Source organism: Camelus ferus, chromosome 20, assembly GCF_009834535.1.
Source record: "Camelus ferus isolate YT-003-E chromosome 20, BCGSAC_Cfer_1.0, whole genome shotgun sequence".
Lineage (NCBI taxonomy): Eukaryota > Metazoa > Chordata > Mammalia > Artiodactyla > Camelidae > Camelus > Camelus ferus.
Window position 1 is genome coordinate 916,540 of NC_045715.1, and position 14,157 is coordinate 930,696.

Here is a 14,157-nt window from a genome sequence, read left to right on the forward strand (position 1 = left end):
TCCATCATTCCATAAAAAAACAAAGCAAAACAAAACAAACAAAACACAAAAAGGACATTTGTTTGACCTTAGGAGTGAGTGAGTGATTGATTCTTTCAGCTGGCTAGCATCTGGGCCATGTTCCCTCTGAAGAACTCGCGTACCCTGAAAAAAGAAATGACCTTGTACAAAACGTGAACCGCGAAGTGCGTCTAGCGCCCGGTGCAGGGAAAAAGGAACGTCTCCAAAACACAGCAGCAGCTTGAAAAGCAAGCGGGAGCAGGGGCTGGGGACACGGAGGCGCTCTCTCACACTCTCCAGGTCAAGCTTCTGCCGCACTTATCACCGCCCCCTGATCTCCTCACTCTGCTGCTAACTACCGAAGCCACGATGCAGAGTCCGGTCCTCGTGTTAACCACGCTTTCATAGTCTGTATTTTGTGATGCTTTGACATTTGGGGGCCTAGCAGATCAGGAAAAGAACTGCCTTTCTGAGAATTAGCTAGTTTCCAGAGACGGCAAACAACCTGCCTGAGAGCAAACCAGATATCCTGAGTCCAAACCCACCGTTATCAGGCTCCTCGGCCCTGGACACCGTGCCCCTGCCCTGCACACCCCAAGAGCAGATACCAGATGCCCCCCGACACTGTCCTGCACCCCACAGCCAACAGCTGGAAGGGTAAGATTCACACTAAGGCAGTCTGGCATGCAGGCACACACACGCACACACACTGCTGTCCCTCATATATGAAAAACGGCACCCAAAAAAGGCTGGTTTTCAGAAGTGCTGACGAGCTAGGCTCTCAGCCTAGCTCTGCAGCGTGGCCACGGACCTGCCCCGAGAGATGCTGGCTGGCATTACGACACCACCGATGGTCTCCATCCACACAAAGCAAACCCACTCACTTCAGTCAGCAACCAACTTGCTCAGCTAGAAAGATACAAATTGCTGAAAAGCCAGTGAACTAGGAGTCAGAAGACATTCCGATCCTGACTACACGATTTATTCCGGTCCTATCGATCTCTCAAGTTTTCTCCCGTCAAGTGGGAACAAAGCCAGCTTCACGGGCACACTGAACTGAGGGCATTAAAGGAAACCACGTACGCCAAAGGTCGTGCACACCTCACAGCCCCACATGAGAAACACGGCCCTGCTCCCGAGTATGTCAAAGCAAGTGCAAGTGAGCGTGGGGGCCGACAAGAACCCTCCCCGGAGGATGGCTTTGACCTGTCCTTGGGACAGAGGAGACGTCAGCAAGGGAGAAAAGAGAAAACTACAGAACCTCTGCTGCATAATCTGGGTAAGAAAGACCCAAGAAGCAGGGAGAGGGCTGGACACAGTCCTGCAACCTTAAGCCACCGTGGTCTCTCAGGAACAAGGGTGGGCCAGCTCCACGGCGAGTGGGGAGCAACTCCTTTCAAAGCCACAGCGCCGACCCTCACAGGGTGACAGGAAACCAAGTGCTCACTATGATATACACTCTGGGCAGCTGACCATTAAGTTAGCATCCTTCTAAACGAACTATTGCTTTATATTCCTGCCTCTTAATTTTTAACATATTAACTCCAATTCCCAAAATGCTTCAGTTACAGTCCAAAGCATAATTTTCTTGTTTACATTACTTCTAACATCTATACTGTTGAAGAATTCTTGGTTATTTAGAAAGATGAATATAATTTTAATTAAACCAAAAAAACCCAAAAGAACATAAAAGTATGTATGTCACAGCTGTGGAGGCAGGAGGAGCACGCACACTCGGAGCTGGAGAAACAATCCCAGCGTGAACACACAGTAAGGAAAGGTACGCCTTCTACAGGTTAATAAATGAGAGGCCACAAATCTAAAAGCCACGCAGGAAATGCAGCTGGAGAAAACACTCAGAATGATAAAACATAAATAACTTTATTATATAAACAACACGTAAAAATCAGTAAGAAAAAACTCAGCCCCCAAAAAAGAGAAAGGCAAGTGGACAATTCACAATGGAGGAAATGCAGCCAATAAATAAATAGGTGCAAAAAATTCAACCTCACAGAAATGCAGATTAGAGAGCTGACCCATTAACTACGAAGAGACACATCCACAAGCAGAAGGCTCCCCGGTGTCCACCGAATGTGAGTGCAGTGCAGGCAGGGGTGCAGACCATTCCAACTCTCCAGAAAACAGCAACCTGGCAACACATGTCACAGCCTCACACATGCCTGTATCTTCGGACTCGAAGCACATTCTCAAAAGGTGAACAACGAATACGATGATCCAAACCCCGGGGACTGCTGTCAGGCATGAAAAGTTCCACAACTGCAGTGATTTATTACAGCAAAAGGGAAAAACACAGGCATCTCAGACAACTAGAAAATGACTTAAGTAAAATGTGAAAGTCCAGGCAAGGAAATGCTACGAAAAGTATGTAAGACCAGAGAACACTTCAAAAAGTCGGTAGGGGAAAAAAAAAGACATGTGTGTGTGCGCATATACACACACATATATTAAGCTACCCATTTAGCATTTTAGAATACTTAACTCCAGGAATTTCTATAAATGTACAATTATCTTATACGTATATTATGTATACTTATATCTAAACACACACACACATATAAACACGTGACACAACATTCTATGGACAGCGTCCCCAGGACACCCTCCTGACCACGTCGGGCTAAAGCTGCAGCCCACACATCAAGTGGACAGGAGTCTCCCTCAAAGAGAAAAGCCTGCCCAGAGCACAGAACACCTCCCGAGCACAGAAAGTTTCTAGTGTGCAGGTGAGCGTGGTCCTGCACGCGAAGGCCTGTGGTCTGGGCTGCACTGGGTAGCCACCATCCTCCAGCAGCGATGCCAGGTGAGCACCGATGTCACTCCTGCCTCCAGGGCCAAGCACAGCCTAAGGTCCAGCTGCGGGAGACCAGGCCAAGCACCTCTGCCAGCTGTGTCTGAAGGGAGGCAGCTTCCTTCCATCCAAAGCCTAGAAAGGCCCCCAAACCTGGCAAGAAATGACAGGCTCCGGTCTCATGCGACGGATCCGGTGGAAATTCAAGCTGTGGGCTGGTAATTTACATAAGCATTTTCAGCTTTTGCAAATAAAAAAAGTAATTCCCCTCTTAAAAAATTATATAATTTATAAATGCATTATTATATAATTTTATATTTTGAGTATAGAAAAGTAAGCATTCTAAAGCCCTCGCTAAGTGGTCTCACTAATAATGGTAGGACGATCAGAGATTAAACAGCCTGTCCAAGGTCACAGTCAAGCAGGTGGCAGAGTTACAGTTCAAAACCAGGCCTCAGATCCATGCTACTCTGATTCTCCATGTATTTTTTTTTTTCATTATGGACATTTTAAACATACAAAGAAGGAGAGAGACTAGCATCACGAACCTCCATGTTCCCATTTTGTCTCTCTTGCAACTACATCTCCTCAACACACTTTTTTACACACGTTTTTGAGGGAGTACTTTACAGTAAACTGGAGACAACACACCATTTCATCTGAAATATTTCAGTCTGTATCTCTACAAAGGACTCTGTACCCAGACTGTCTCAAAAGTTATTTGCACAGTTGGTGTGTCAGAATCAGGATCCAATCAAAGCTCCCAAAGAAGGAAGGGAAGGAGAAGAGAAAAACACCTGATGTATTTGCATGATGAACAGGGAGAAAGGCTGAGGACAGGGACCGGAGGTTATCATCCTGGGAGAACAGCCCTGGAGAGGGGACAGGGACAGGGAGGTCGTGTTCTGCATACACACACACAGGGCGCATGCATGTAAGTCTCTGAGATGCAGTCAGGCCTCGGGCTGCACAGAACAGCCAGGCCCAGAGCAAGGCACGGGCAGCCCCGTGTCCTCAGGAGCAATGACCACGTGACATTTCCTCCTGGCGTCTCTGGACATGCCCACCTCCCCTGCAAGTCAACTGTCGCAGGAAAAGGGTTACAACAAGTCACATCCTCTCCATTAAGGGAAAGAAGGAGCAGGAGAAAAGAGCTGACCAAGGTACGCTGGTCAGGCCTGAATCACACTGTCCTCCATCCTCCAGCACCCAGCCCAGCGGCAGAGCAAAGGGGTCCTGGGCAGAGTGGTGCTGGGACGGACAGACCCCGGAACACGTGGCTCCCGCGGTCTCTTCCTCTGGCTCTTCCAGGACAGCAGCAAACCTCAGGCCACGTGCAACTCCAGCCATGAGACACTGCTGAGAGGTGGCCTCTGAGCGGGGTGTCAGCTCGATGTGTCCTACCACAGGACAGAAGCCATTCCTTGATCCCTATACACAACCCATGCCTGTTTTTTAAACAATAAATCTGTGCCACAAAGGAAACGGCTGAAAACGACCACAGAAACAGCCCTCTAACCAGACCCTAGAGGCCTGCTAGACCCTGGGACTGCCCTTCTGCACACTGAGCACACGGGTCACCGCTCTCAGCACAGAACAGGATCAGAGGCGCATCCACGTCATCAACCAAGGCCTGCGCAGAAAAACTCCTCAGTGTGGGCTGCCTCTGGGAGACAGCAGGTCAGGTTCAAATGTGGCCTCCAACTGTAAGGCCCGAGGGGTGAAAAGTCTGCTGCTCTATTACCACTTCCATACAGAATTACCTGAAAGTCAGAAATCCAGTGTGTAGGGTCAGATCTTTAATATTGTGTCCCCCTTCCCCCAAAACTATTTTAAATGTTAGACCAAATGAATTTTACCCCTCACAAACATTTGCATTAAAAAACACTTATTTTCCAACCATCTTTTGTTTCTATAAAAATCAGGCCAAAACTGATGTAGGTTTGATTTTTCAATTTAAAAAATCCACACATAAAAAAGGGAGGAGCAGAACTGAGAATCCACAAAACACTTCCACCTCTTCAGTTCTAAACAATGTGAAGTCCAAACAAAGACACTGATTTTCCCCTTAGCCTTGAAGATGAAGCTGTCCTCGACAGAAGAGCCAGGAGAGGCTACTTTCAAGGACGCAGCAAGGGCACTGTGGCCCTTGCATCTGAGGCAGTCCCCACTCCCGTCCCGGCCTCCCTGCCCACGGCTCCGTCTTGGAGGCCTCAGCCCCGTACAGGGATGGAGGGACTGGGTTCCTCAGGGCTGATCCACTGCAAGTCAAACAACGGGTGAGCAGCGACCCTGATGACACTGTGCTGGGGGCAGACCGAGGTGCACACGTGGCTCTCGTATCAAAGATGAGCCTAGAGCCTCTCACAGCCTGTGAAATATTTCCGAGTTTCCAAAACATGAGCTCAATATTATTCACAATGATCACTTGACTATAACCACTGTTCATCAATGTTTTATCTCTACATATACACAATTTTCATGCCAGGAAATGACAAGGAGTACACACTTCGTCCTAATCAACATACGAGGTTACGTGTTGTGTGATCTGCCCATGCAGAAGTCATGACAGGTAAACCCACAGAGACAGTGAGCCGCTGAGCGGGAGGGGCGGGAGAGGGCTGACGGCGGTGGGCGACGAACACGCTGCAGGATCAGACAGCGGCGGTGGGCGCGCAACCCCTGAGCAGACTACCGGCGCTTCGCAATTCCCGGGGGCACTAGGCCGTCACTGTCACCACAAACACAGGAGCCCCAAAAATGGACACCAGAGGACACACAAGATGACATTTTTTTAAAAGGCATTTGGCACTACTAGGCCCCAAGTCTTCTGATGCGAGATCGAATGAAAGGAAGGAAAGCCAGGGCCAGGCCTGGAAGAGCAGGTTTCACATTCCCAGGGTGGGAACCGAGCTCGTTTACTGAAACTCAGGGTTAGAGTGAGCAGGAAAAGCAGAAGTGCAGTCAGCCACCTACATCAGCCCCTCTGGAAACAGAGCCTTTCCCGTCCTGAGGAGGCACCAGCCACACAGCCTCCATCCCAGCAGGACTGCGGGAGGACAGGGGGAGGAGGTGCAAACAGCACGCTCACTTATTTCAGTCTTCAACCATCTCAACAGGAATGTTCCTGAATGAGAGAGGAACAAAATCAAGAAGCTACTGCTAAGCTATTTATAATGAAAGAACTAGAAAAAGAGATTGTCCTCAATTTATACTATTGCATAAAAACAAAGCTTCATTTGCCATGTTAAAAAAAAAATCAACTGAGTAAATTTAAAGATCTGATTGGCTTTATTCAGTGACTCCTGAATGTCAAATCTATTAAGGAGAAAGGAGCTCTAAGGAGTGAACTTCTGCAGAAGGGGCTGCGTGAAGCTGCTGCCAGCACAGAGCTGCTCCAGGCAAGGTGACCTTCATCCGCGGTGGGGACAGCAGCGACTGCCTCACCATCCTGACCAGGTTAAGTCCAGACTGCCAGGTTAGGACCCCACTCCTGGGAAAGCCTGAGGCCGCAGCTCCATGAGGTACTGGAGTCTCAGCTGGAGACACAGGCCTGCGCGGGGCTGCTGTGTCTTTTTTTGAGTCTCAACTTGTCAGATCCTTATGATGGGACAAATGCAGCGACTACAGTGAACAGGCGAGCCTAAATCAACGGTGATTTTCAAAACTGTCAGCTTAAAGTGGTTAATTTTATTTAAATTGTTAAACAAGACAGGATGTCGCTTAACTCCCAGATTCTTTGACACGAGCAGAGCTGGACTGATTTGTCCCAATTTTTGTATAGCGGCTTTCCCAATCGCTAAAAATGCATCAACTCGGTCACTTGCCTTAGAATTTCTGCTTTACTTCTGCAGCTCTACCTCAAAGAAACTTCAAGGCCCAGTATCTCCACAGCAGTGCCACCAGCATTTCTCAGCCGCCGCCGGCGGGGGGTGGGGGGAGGGGGGGCAGGGGCAGCGCTGAGGCTGAGCCCAGCTGGGAGGGGTTGAAGCTGCTCCCAGGAGTCAGGAGCAGGAGGAACTCTGGGCGCAGTCCCGGCATCCGAACTAAATTAAGTAAACAGTCGAGGTCTCTCCCTCCGCCCTGCTAGCCGCCTCTGGCTCAGGGAGACCACACACTCAGACCACACAGAGCCAGCCCGACTCGCACGCAACACCGGCCAGCTGTCACTGGGGGGGACGGGGGTGGGGGGCCCGGAAAGGGCGAGCAGGGCAGACAGTGACCTGCGCCCTCCCCAGGGAACTTGTTGGTCCTGGACTTGTGTGGCCTTGACCTGCACTCCCCCAACCAACTTAGAGCTGATGAAGGATTAACAACGCACCCATTTAACATCAATTAACCTCCGATCCATCACAGGTCAAAAGAGAAAATCACCATTATAAGAGCATTTCATTAAAATAAAGACAGACACATTTTCCTATAATTCATAAAATATACTTACATAAATGCATTTTCTTTTAGATTTATATATGTTGGTTTTAACCAACCTGCCTCTTTTTCTTTAATGAAACACACGGCATGAAAGTAAAGTGTTTCTGTAACAGAGGTCAAAAAAAATTTAATTTTATAATTTTCCCGTATTTCACTGTGGCACAATCTTTAACACCCGAAAGATTTACCAGTAGAATGAAAGACAGTAAATTTTTCTTAACATAACTTCAGACTGAAAATACACAGGGAAAAATAACTAGTAGCAGTATTGGGGGAAAACACTGTTTTAGAAGGATTAAACCACAATCTTTTACTATTTAGTAAGCAAGAGTTTTGCTGATTTGAATAGCAGACAAGAAATCTGAACAAAACCAGTGATCAGTTGGTCCTCCTTTGTCAGGTACCCAGAGGCTCAGCTCAGCTAAAGGCATAAGGCAAGGAGGTGGAAAATCAGAAGCCCCGACTCACTGGAGACTTGGAGAACCTTCTGCAAACAAGCCGAGGAAGCCTCCTGACGCTGAAGCACTACTTCCCTCGATCAGAAGAGTGAGCATTTCCCCCAAAGAACACCAAATAATAGTGATGACAAATTCCTCAGCCCCACCCCACCCCCAGCTACTCAAAGGGGCATCTCCAGGGAGCAAGTCAGAGAGGCGGCATCGGCAGGGCCCAGCTCGACCCCACGACCGAGACCCTACACACAGCTCAGCACCCCCGAGAATCCAAGCCGCCCCGGAAAAACCTGGCGGCGGCGCTGCCTAGTGAGTCTCAAAAATAAAATTACACACTCTCAGGCCACCCAGCAACAGAACAGAACCGCAGAATTCACCACACCTTCCCTGAGACCCTTTAACCCAACCTAGGCCACACCTGCCCCTAGGGCCGGGGGTGGGGCTGGGCCGGCCCCACAGGGAGCCACAGACTCGGGGGAGTCTCAGAGAAGGGTGATTCACCTACTTCCATTCTCTGCAAACCCTACTTTTCCTGAGCAGGGTGGAGGTCGAGTTCTGTCAGCACCACACACACAGGGCCATAAACTCTTCTGTCCAGTTTCCTAAATTAATCATCCTACTCCTGCTCCATCTCAAAATCATGGTTAACAGAAATGTTGCCCTCCTCGGCTCTGAGAGAAGCCATGGGGTACCCGCTGCACTACGGGGACTCCCTGGGTCCCGGGAGGGCTGTGTGCAGAGAGGAGGGCTGCGCGGACAAGAGGCGCTCCCTCAGACCTCGTCCCACCCACAAACAAGGTATGACTGAAACACACTCTCTTTTCAAATGAAAGCACAAGTATGTACGTTTTAATTCACTTGGGAAAAAATTCCAATGACTTTAAAAATATAACTGATAAATGGCACTTAAAATTTGTTTTTTTGCTTTGTTTTGTTTTTTTGATGAGAGAAAAAACCTTCACTCCTGCTCCAATGTCTGGAGGTACAGGATCAAAGGGCAGCCGGCAGAGAAGACTCGGAGGGAGGGGACAGCACGAGGGGGAGCTGAACACCCGGCCTGCGGAGCTCCCGCAGCTGCGCTGTCCCTCACGTCCTCATTACCCAGCTGACTCTTAAAACGAGCACTGGGTTCACCTTAACTAGAACAGCTCATTAAGACTCTCCTCCTTTACTTCCCAGGAATCACGAAATCTTCTGCCTCTCAGGCTAAGTCTCTTCCTAAAGGACAATGACTTCATCACATTTCAAGACAAAAGCTGAGGGTCCAGAGCTGGCCAGGGTCTAACCTGTGCCACTCGACACTGATGACGTATCACAAGTGAAACCGAGCAGTGTGAATCCGTCCCCGCCACGACCTCTGGAAAAGAAGCGTAAAGACAAAAGCCTCAAGGAAGACGCCCGCCCCACAGCAGGGAGCGTCCTCCCGTGAAAGAGCAGCCTCATCGTCCATCCGCCCACGGCCAGTTGTCCCTGGTCCCTACCGACTCCTCTTCACCGGATCCACACTGGGCGGGCAGACAAAGCACAACTTCTCGATATGGTAGGAAACGTAATTTTTCAGGGGGAAAGAATGTCTGGGGTTTTCTTTTTCCAGAAAGACAGATCCCCTGGGCAATACTGAAAAAGTCATTATCAAGTAAAACCAATTTCTACTTTTGTTTAGTCAGCCCAGAAGACTTGGGATATATACACAGAGATTGGTCACTCGTCACCTCAAAAGATGGCAGTGTCAGATTCCTACCCCTCAGAAAACATAAAGATGCAGACAAACCAGGATCTGGAACAAGGAAGCACCCTCAGACTATTCGGTCAAAACAAACATCCATGAAGCACTTGCTGTGTCCCGGGCACCACACTGCAGAAATGACAGGAACGAGACCTGTGGCAAGGAGGTCCCAAGTGACCTTGGCCTTCCGCAGAGGGATGCGCATGGAACCAGACAGCCGTGGGGTGAGTGATGACCTGAGTATAAACAACTATCTGAGAAGTGTGGCTAGGAAGGGAAGAAGAGGGAGAAATGTTAACAGGTGACTGTGAAAACAAGGAAGGGGGCTACCTTTCATCGTTTTTCTGCTTTGCTTTACTGTTGTCTGTGTCTAAGCACATTTAAAGGCCGACAGGAAAGAGCCTTTGGCAAGAGATGAACGTGAGTCAAGTGCTCCCAAAGGCAGCAGACGAGGCGTAAAGGGCCTGGGCACAGGGGTCCATCTTGGGGTAAACGCAACCCCTTTCAGTGCAACTGGGGAGGAGGAAAGAGCCCGGGGTTCTCCTCCGATCGCTGTAACAGTTCTCAGGTAGGTGGCAAGATTATCCGCTAAGAGTATAGAGACATTATGTGAAAGGATGAGAGGTTTGAGAAGAGTGGAAAATGCTTAAAGAACATTCTGCAGAGGAGCAAGCACTTACGAGGAAAACTCTAGAAAATTCTCTGATGGCCGGTTGAGATTGGTGACCGCTGGTTTACAGGGATCCAAATCTAGATGCTAGGACTTTGGCCTGCTGGTCTCAGGACTCATGTCAAGTCTGAAAGAAGGGAAAGAACTGAGATGGTCCAGGGCTGAGAACCTGCTAAGCAGATGCCACAGAAGGATGAGGACACAACTGAGCATCCTGCCATGAGAGTGCTGGAAGATCAGGCAAAGGCAGATGCAGTGTGACTGAGTGGGCTCGGAAAGAGAAGAGACAGTCAGCAGAGCGGGCAGCCTGAGCTCCGACTGCAGGCGTGAACCGGTCTCAGGCTGGGCCCCCAGCCCCGACCCCTCGTCTGGAAGCAGCCTCACCCAGCCGTGGCTCCAGCCCCTGGCAGCCCCGCTTCCTCTTCTGTCCCCTCTAGCTGTTTGGTTTCCCTGTAGGCTCACCATCCCGTTTGCTCCCTAGCCCTGCCTGGACCTCTGCAAGTAGTTCCTTTAGGAAAAGCCCCTTATTTGAACCATCTGGCATGAATTCTGCATCCTGCTGACACCCTGACTTATCCAGATACACAGTACGTCAATCACATGGAGCTTTCATTTAAAGAAGAACCAAATACTCCTTGCTTTTTGTCTTGTTTTGTCTTTCAGTAAAATTATAATACAACAAAAGCTAAAATCACACACACTCCAAAATCACAGGACTTTGTAAGTGGGTAAGGCCTTAAAAAATTCAGTGAAGCTTAACGGCCAACCCTGCCACAAGCAGCACAGCCAGCAAGCGGCACAGGGAGGGCTGCTTCAGGGCTGCACAGGGAGGCCAATGCTAACTTGCCAGGCACCGTCCTACGTCCCAGCTTCACTGTTCTTTTCACACTGGCACCAGGATTTACTATAACTGGGAAAGAGCAAGTAAAGGAATTACTAAAACCAAAACCAAAAACTAAGTGAACTGTAGAGCCCACCCACCCAGGCTCAATGCTAGCAACAGCATTAAAGGATATTAACCAAGCTTCTGAGCAAACCCAACACGATTTCCAGGAAAACCATCTACTAAGTCCGCTCCAGTCTCCTCTGCCTGGCCCTCAAGGCACTCCACAATCCAGACTGCACTCACTTCCAGCCTGTGGGCGTCTGATCCCAGGGAGCCACCCAGGCGTTCCTGGGCTTCTCTCTGAAGGACCACATCGTCCCCATCAAGCTCTGATCTCCAGGACGCCTTCCCAATTGCTCTAACCCCAAAGGATCCCTGCCTTCTCTGAATTCCCGCTGTACTTCACCAAATACTGCAACTTAGTTCTCGACTATTCTTTGACAGAGATGGCAAAACGCTTCCTTCTGAATCCAAGCTAACGTTACTTGACTTCTAACGTGTCAGGCGTGCGCCAAAACCAGGCGACACAAAAATGACAAAGACTAACCCTTGTCTGGCAAGAGCTTAGTCTTCCGACAGACGTGTAAGCACCAGTGACAGCAACAGCCCCTGGGGCGACACAGATGAAACAGGCGCTGAGCAGCTGCAGGACTCACTGAGTGGGGAAACCTCAAAGCAGGAAGAACTCCTGGAGATAATCTAGTTTTACACATTCTCTGACAAAAGGTAAAAGGAAACTGAGACCCAAAGAGGCTAAGAGCTCGGGCCAGGCTACAAAGCAGATGGTGGCAGCACCCGGACCAGTAAACAGTGCTCCGACTCCGTAATTTTCAAACTGAGGCCTGAGGGTGACTTTGGGTGTGTCCACAGCTCCAAGATGCACAATTTCTCCACAAGTACTCTAAGTCTGTGTGTCTGGATCGGTAATAATTCTTTTAAGTCCACATAAACACGCACTGAATCATGTAACCGAACACTTCTACCCTGTGGTGTCACCAAGCACTCCGGGGCTCCAGGAGCGCCCAAGGGTCTGAGGACAAGCAACAGGCTAGCACACTGCTCAGCAGAGTGACCAACGTTATTTCCCACTCCAGACGGTTTCAGAGTCCTCTCTACTCACACTGGCCTAATAATACTCATCCATTCAACAAACATTTGAGCTCTACTCTGAGGAAGGGGCTGTACTAGGAATCCTGGCTGGATGAGACAGGTAGACTGGAGATGGGGTGAAAAGTCAGAGAGACTAACGTGTAAGCAGCATCTCCTATATGGCCCAAGGCTGCCACTGCCTGACACTAGAAATGGTCCAAAGTCCTTTATTAAAAGACTGCCTTTGCAAAAATTTTCAAGCATTTATTTCATTTCTCATAAGATTCACATGTAATAGACTCAAATATTTGTGGAATGAATGAAAACTTAGCACATTAATAATCTTCTTTTAGAGAGGGAACTGTTCAAAATGGCATTAATTCAGGAAATTAAATACTTCACAAAAGGGAAAAAATCATTTTCTAAAAACTTTCAAGAGTTGTTCCAAGTTACACTGGGGGATCTTCTGTTTAAAATTACTAAATTTTTACTTAACCAAACAGAAGAGAGCTTTGAGGTATCAAGCACTCCTGTTACCTCCCTTTAGACCAACAACTTTTAACATAGACGTTCCCTCGGAAGCTTTCTGCTCTCAGTTCCCAGGTTGTCAGTTACACAGAGCCTGGCCAGAGTACAACCAAAGCATGCTTATGCATTAGGAGAGGGATCCACGTAACCTCAGCTAGAAATAGCTTTTCAGCATATCACCCAAATGACTTAAGGTGTGATTTTTAAATTTTTAAAAACTTTTCCTTGTAAATTTACTCAAACTCATAAAAAAAGACACACATTTACTCATACTTATTAGTATGAACAACCTTTACAATTAAGAAAAGCTTATTTCCATTCAAAGACAAGCTTTTTCGTCGACGGTTTCTTGCCCACCTCAGCACGCCCAGACGTGAAGGAGAGAGAACAGAGGCTGGGGTGCTCTCTCAGCCTCACTGCACGGTCTCTACGGCAGCTAAACCCTGAGCGACCACACGACCTCGGCTCGCTCCTCCGGGCTTCCGTCTCCCCGTCGGAAAATGGGGCTAACACAAGCAGCCGGAGACCCTGGCGGCACCTTCAGTACAGCTTTCCAAGGCAAAACATACCTCCTACTCGCTCTTCACCAGTAAGTTCTCAAACCCTACGCAGTGACAGGTACGCAGGTGCGCAAGGGGACAGCTGAGGCCCACTGCACCCACTGGGGCGGGTCAGCGCTCCCGAGGTCCCCTCCAGGCGCAGGGGCGGGGGCTCGGGGACCCCGCAGGTGCCCCTCCGCAGTCAGGGCTGCAGAGCGGCCCGGGGTAGACGGCGGTTGCTGGTAGGGCCCCCTTCCGCCCGCCGCCCCGCCGGCCGCTCACCCCAGGCCGGCCCTCAGCCAGGACCTCGGCCCCAACACCTACCTGCAGGCCAGCACGGACAGGGCCCCGCGCTCCCACTCAGTGCTCCGAGGCCGCAGCCGCCCTCCGCCAGCGCCCTCACTTCCGCCGCCGGAGCGCCGAGGACGTCGATCCGCCGCGCAGTCGAGCGCCGAGCACCCGATGGCGGAGCCGCGCGGGCGGGGCCGGAACGGGGGCGGGGGCGGGGGCGGGGGCGGGGCCGGGGCCGGGGCCGGGGCCGGGGCGGGGCGGCGGCGGGTAGGCGGGTGGTTGCCGAGGATCAGGCCGTGACGCCGGTTCCTCAGGAACCGCAGGCTGGCCCTCCGCGTTGGGCTGCCGTGTGGTCGCGGCCGGGAGCCCCGTGCGTGGACAGTGTTAGGGTTCAGCGGCAGCGCTGCAGGGCGCGGGTTCGGATACTGAAAGGCTGTGGGTCCGGGCGCGGCCTCAGGGAACGGAGCAGGCGCGCTGGGAGAGGCCGCCGCGCCTCGGCCGGAAGTGACGTGCTGCCCGGCGCCGCGGGGCCTGCAGGGAACGCGCTCTTCCTGCCGCTGCGCGCAGCGGGAAGGCGGCGCGCGACGAGTGTTCCGGGCCGGGAGGTGGCGGCGCTGGGCCGCGGCGGCGCCTGTGATGGCCCCGGCGTCTCCTCGGGTGCGCGTTACTCCCGCAGGCACCCCCTGCAGACGGCCGCGGTGTCCGGGGCGCCGTGACCAGCCTCTGCCCCCCTGCG

The 14,157-nt window shown here is 50.7% G+C and overlaps 1 protein-coding gene across 11 annotated transcripts in view; it reads right to left on the bottom strand.

Moving 5' to 3' along the window:
• The window catches only part of EXOC2 (exocyst complex component 2), a 142,754-nt gene extending 129,161 nt beyond the window's left edge, over nucleotides 1-13,593 (bottom strand). For 6 of the 11 annotated variants that reach the window (XR_004313306.1, XR_004313305.1, XR_004313309.1 and 3 more), the window contains exon 1: nucleotides 13,455-13,593. The gene's annotated coding sequence lies outside the window, so the exon portion shown is untranslated. Of the gene's footprint in view, nucleotides 1-10,098; nucleotides 10,216-13,454 lie in introns of all 11 variants that reach the window. The other 5 variants (XR_004313311.1, XM_032462379.1, XR_004313308.1 and 2 more) reach the window with 4 other exon arrangements.
• Nucleotides 13,594-14,157: the final 564 nt, after the last annotated feature.